The sequence below is a fragment of the Sturnira hondurensis genome, unplaced genomic scaffold, assembly GCF_014824575.4.
Source record: "Sturnira hondurensis isolate 20B ecotype Veracruz unplaced genomic scaffold, ASM1482457v3 Scaffold0017394, whole genome shotgun sequence".
Lineage (NCBI taxonomy): Eukaryota > Metazoa > Chordata > Mammalia > Chiroptera > Phyllostomidae > Sturnira > Sturnira hondurensis.
Window position 1 is genome coordinate 210,314 of NW_028090025.1, and position 6,000 is coordinate 216,313.

The window sequence follows — 6,000 nt, forward strand, 5'->3', positions numbered from 1 at the left end:
AAACCCTGGCCTGGTTCTCATTTGGTGAGAAGCAGGACAGTGTAGGTGGCAGGAAGCTATACTTGTAGGCTAAATGTCTTCAATAACTTAAACTGGCATGTAGTCAGCAGTGGACAAACACTGATTGAAGTATGATTAACTTCATACAAATCTTATATTTTAAAGTAGTCCCTTTCCACAATCTGCTTGTGGGAAGGGAGGGAAGTTAGAGAAAGTGGGATGAGAGCAGAGTAAGCAGCATGTCCCCTCTCTGACTCCTCCCCAACAGACAGTGCCACAATGCAGCAAAGAGGGTTGCCCTGGCCTGGAAAATACCTAGATTCTATCCCTTATCACATAATAGGTGCACCGACACAAAAAAATATGGCCCAAATGAAAGAACAGATCAAAGTTCCAGAAAAAGAATGAAGTGGTGAGGAGACAGACAACATATCTGATGCAGAATTCAACACTGGTAATAAGGATGTTCTCAGAAAAGATTGAACTCAGTCACAAAATGAAGGCTACACAAAGTGAAATAAAGGAAAATACACAGGGAACCAACAGTGAAAGGAAGGAAACTGGAACTCAAATCAATAATTTGGAACAAAAGGGAGAAATAAATATCCAACCAGAACAGAATGAAGAAACAAGAATTGAAAAAAATGAGGAGTGGCTTAGGAACCTACAGAACAACTTTAAGTGTTCCAATATTTGAATCATGGGAGTTCCAGAAGGACAAGAAGAAGAGCAAGATATTGAAAACTTATTTGAACAAATAATGAAGGAGAATTTCCCCAATCTGGCGAAGGAAATAAACTTCAAGGAAGTCCAGGAAGCCCAGAGAGTCCAAAAAAAAAAATCAGACCCAAGGAGAAACACACCAAGACACATCATAATTAAGGTACCCAAGATTAATGATGAGGAGAGAATCTGAAAAGCAGCAAGAAAAAAGGAGATAGTCACCTACAAAAAAGTTCCCAAAAGGCTATCAGCTGATTTCTCCAAAGAAACCTTGCAGGCAAGAAGGTGCTGGAAAGAAGTATTCCAAATCATGAAAGGCAAGGACCTACATCCAAGATTACTCTACCCAGCAAAGCTATCATTTAGACTGGAAGGGCAGATAAAGTGCTTTCCAGATAAGGTGAAGTTAAAGGAGTTCATCAACACCAAGCCCTTATTATATGGAATGTTAAAGGGACTTATCTAGGAAATAGATCCAAACTATGAAGAGTAAAATGGCACCAGACCTACAGCTATCAATAACTGAGCCTAAAAACAAAACAAAACAAAAACAAACAGCAAACAACTAGAACAGGAAGAGAATCACAGAAATGGAGATCATATGGAGGGTTATCAGTGGGGAGGGGGCGGAGGAGAATGGGGGGAAAAGATATATGGAGTAAGAAGCATAATATGTAGGCACAAAATATACAGGGGTAGGTTAAGAATAGTATAGGAAATGGTGAAGCCAAATAATGTATATGTACAATCCATGGACATGTACTGAGGGGGCAGGGAAATGCTGGAGGGTGGGGGTGGTGCAGGAAGGAGGGGGATAAAGGGGATAAAAAATTGGAACAACAGTAATAGCATAATAAAAAATATATAATTAAAAAATAAAATAAAGTAGCCCTCGTTGGTGTATCTCAGTGGATTGAGTGCGGGCCTGTGAACCAAAGGGCTGCCAGTTCAATTCCCAGTCAGGGCACAATCCTGGGCTGTGTGCCAGACCCCCAGTAGGGGGTGCACAGGAAGCAGCCACACACTGATGTTTCTCTTCCTCTCTTTCTTCTTCCCTTTCCCTGCTCTCTAAAAATAAATAAATAAAATCTTAATAACAATAAAACAAAATAAAGTAGTTCCTTTATAAGGTTATACACTGATACAAATTATGTTATCAATGCTCAAAATATTTTGAAATTCCTTAATATGTACTACCAAGAAAATAGGTCCCATTATGGTATGACTCAGTTTGATAACACATCTCCAAGTAATTTTTAGATATATCTAGATATCACATCCACTTTCAAAATGTGAAGATTTGCTACTGTGAGGATATTCAAAAGAATGTATTATTGGCCTCAAGGCAATTCTAAAAGAGTAGTTTTCAAAGTAATATGAGCAATAATAAGAACATTAAAATGAGTGGGTAGTCTTACAACTAGTTTAAAGGGGATGCTACTCCTTAGGACATACATGTTTGAGTGTATTTTTTAAACAAATCATGCACAATAATTTATAGTTACATTCTATTTATGTGAAGCATATTATATGTTGGACTTCTTAAATTCCAAGTTATGTTGGCATAAAATAACATAGATTCATACTAAGCTAAATTAGAGTAAAGTTATCAGAATATAATTGGTACTTTAGCAAAACAATTGTATCAAATCCACTGTAATAATAATCTGTAAACACAATATAAGAAATCATGACAAGTTTGTGGATATTAAATTTTGAGACACAAGAGAATCACCAGTAGTATCAAAAGAGAAAAACAACAAGGTGAATTCTTGAAAAAAATTATAAATTTAATGGAACTAAGATTCTACTAGCTTTTCAGAAGTCTAACACATTACAAATAATTTACTAGAATTTATTTAAAACATATTAAAGATACTCATTTGAGACAAACAGATAACATTGGTAAAACTAAGTCAAGATTTTTTGTGTGAACTATACAGTGTTATTTATTTGTAGAGCTATGTTGTTTGTAAATTTGATATACATTAAGTTTATCTTGAGATCAGCAATCAAGGTTCTTCAAGATATTACCCAAACCTAATTTCCTTCCCTTTCCTCCTATACTTCTCCTACAAGTAATTTGCATTTTGTTAAAAACTGAACTGCTTATTAAATATATCCAATAATCTTCTGCCCCTGGAAAATATTCTTCCTTTTGCCTAGACTACTCAGGTAGTGTAGTGCAGGGATAAAAAATATTCTAGAGTCACAATGCTTATGTTTGAATCACAATGCCACTTAAATAGGCCAATAAATTTAAACTAAGAAAAATTTAAGTAGGTCCTGGCTGGTGTAGCTCAGTGGATTGAGTGCGGGCCTTCGAACCACATGATCACGGTTTGATTCCCAGTCAGGGCACATGCCTGGGTTGCAAACCAGTCCCCACCAGGGGATGCAGGAGAAGCAACCATACATTGATATTTCTGTCCCTCTCTCCTTCCCTTCCCCTCTAAAGATAAACAAATAAAATTTAAAAAAAAATTAAGTAGGAGTTTCATTTAAAATGTATTACTAAATCTTTTACCTGAGATTTGGTTATTTAGAAAATAATTTTCTAGGCCCTTTGTTTTTATTTCTTTTACTTTCCTTTGCTAGGCCAATTCCAATGGAAGCATATTCCAGACAGAGTTCCTGATTTTCCTATGTCAACCAGGGCCCTTAGGGCCACAGTGAGCTAAAGAGCTGACCACTTTAAAACTGGCTCATTACCAAAACACTGGAACCAGTTAGGGACAAAACAAGCTCAACCAGAATAGCTCCAGACCAATGGCACTGAAGCAATATCAATAACCTGGTTGTGAGGGTTGGGGTCATGCTTTCTATTTTATTTGCCTCCATCCACAGTGTCAATGGCAATGGCTCTTTGACCTGAACTAATCGGAGAGAAGTCTAGGTTAAATTAGTGAAAACTGTAGTTTTTAGACTACTCAGAAAGTAATGCTACTTTATTAATTTAACTATATGTAGTACATAAAATAATAATAAAGAATCTCCAAATAGAATCCTTTGGGAAATTGTTTAACAGGTAAATCCACACTCCTTTATAAAGCACTATTTATAGCTGAATATTTCAAAGTATTCAAAAATCTATGTACTCTTTTAAATAAATTTGGCATGTTTTGCAACTTTACTTACATAATGCCTTATTTAGCAATACTGCTATTAATATTCTTCTGAAAACACAAAAGTAAATATCATCTTTGCCTATGTCTGAATTAAATTATAGTATATTGGCTAATTATTTCTCCTTTTTTACACTTTTTCACAACTATACACATTCATGATTTAATGTCCATTAAAATAATTCATCTTTATGTTTACAAAACCAAAAATGGTTTCTTCTTTTATGTCTCTAAATTTCACTGCCATTCAATGTACCAAGGCATGAAGAACTATGGAGACTTAAAAAGAGTTTTGTAAAAAACCTAAAATATGTTTAATTGAAGATGATTTTTGAAAGTAGCTGGAATTTTTCATAAACCTAAAGGTCAAGAAATGAGCTTCTTTTTGATTTTAGCCAAACTTAACACACTTGTCAATAACTTTTTCCTGTTTCTCTGTCTTATTCTCATATTTCACCTCTATCTAAAAAGTACTTGGAACAGAAAGTTTTCCTTCAGTACTTTGAAAAATTTCCCCAACAGGCCTGTTTTCTCCATATTCTTTAGGAAATAGTCTCTGTCCTGAATCCTTTTCACAACAGGAAACTCTTAGGAGAAATGACCCCTATCTCTTGGTCAAATTCAGCTTTCTCCCTCACTCAAATTTCATTTTTTGATAGTTTCTTACGTGATGAAAGGGACGTACCTTCCCAACTAGCCCTTGATGAGTACCAGGTTTGATAGGTACGCTTTGTCTTTATACACTCCACTCCACTCTTCTAAGTAAGGACTAACTGCCTCTCACTCCTCAAGGGATCTGATCAAAGCCGGTTGGAACCCGCAGGCCAGGACATTCACGTTCTTGAACACCGAACGTTGTCCAAGTAACGATGGCACAGACCAATTTTTTTTCAGCGTTATACTCCCTAAAAATTACATTCCAACCAAGACATGGTGGTCCAGGATAAATCATGCCTATACATGTATAACTCCCACTTGGAGCACCCAGATTTACCAGGAAGGACAGGTAGTTTTCACTCTCAAATTCGTGTTACAACCATAAGTGTGTGAGTGGAGTAAAAGACTGAGAAGCCTACACTTGTTTATTGTTGCTTTCTGACATTGGATCAGCATCTATCCCCTGTATGGTAAAATTGCCCCCTCTCTAACTCACATTCTGATAACACTGAGTTTTGTTAAAGATTTTTGATTAGAGTGTCTCGGGCGGGGGAATTTAGGATCTGTTCTATCTGCGACTTGCGGCTTTTGGGGTGGGCGGCGGGGGCTATTTCTCAGCGTTAAGTACCTAGAGTTCTCCCTACTTTTCTCTGATAGCCAGGGGATCTGAGGACCCTTTGTTTCCTCCCCAATGTAAGGTACGGGTTCCTCACCTGGGTCAGTTTTCTGGTCTCAGGTTAGGCTCAGAAAATAGCCCAGCGCTCTGAGTCTGTTGCCTGGGTAACAATTTTGCTTTCCCCCGCCCACCTCCCGCCCCTTGACTTGCGTGGCCAATCGTGGAAGAGTCGTACCAAAATCAACCAATCCGAGCGCTTGCCAGTCAAGGTCTATGGCTGCCGTCTGTGATGGCCAGCGTCACTGTAGGGGGAACTTGTGTTCTATGAAGTCCGGTTACTTCCGGCCAGAGTGGAACCCACCCGCCTCTCTGGCTGCTACCCAATTACTTTGGGGTCCTGATAGTGATCGGCAGTTGCGCTAGCCACCAGCGGCTTTTGTTTGTCCTGGGTCATCCACAGGCTTGCTCTTCATTAAACTTTTCCGACACCCGAATTCCAGATTGGACAACTCCGGAGTTGCTGCAGCTGAAGGGTAGGCTCGGTGGTCCAGTGGTTCGGAAGTTTTGCAGCTGCTCTACACTTGCTCCCCACGACTCCTTCCCACCCTGCGACAGAGACGAGAGTTTTGGTTCCGCCCTGGCTTAGCGCTCCTGTGTATAGAGTGAGATGCCCCCCCCCGCCCCCCTCCCCCCTCCCCCCCGCCGCCATCAGNGCCACAGTGGGAGCACCGCTTCCTCGGCCACGTGGGTCCTGTTAGGCACCAGCTGGAACTCTCCGTGGCTTCCACTTCCCAGGACATCGCAGGGGACCCGCTTTCTCACCTGAGACAGGAGAAACGCAGGTGCGTTTCTGGTTTGTCACTTTTTGGCAGTCTGAGA

General features: G+C 39.4%; 1 protein-coding gene across 2 annotated transcripts in view; it reads right to left on the reverse strand.

Moving 5' to 3' along the window:
* Nucleotides 1-5,291, reverse strand: part of DNAAF6 (dynein axonemal assembly factor 6) — a 72,761-nt gene extending 67,470 nt beyond the window's left edge. For both annotated transcript variants that reach the window (XM_037067759.1, XM_037067760.1), the window contains exon 1: nt 5,219-5,291. The gene's annotated coding sequence lies outside the window, so the exon portion shown is untranslated. The remainder of the gene's footprint in view (nt 1-5,218) is intronic.
* Between the last annotated feature and the right edge of the window lie 709 nt (nt 5,292-6,000).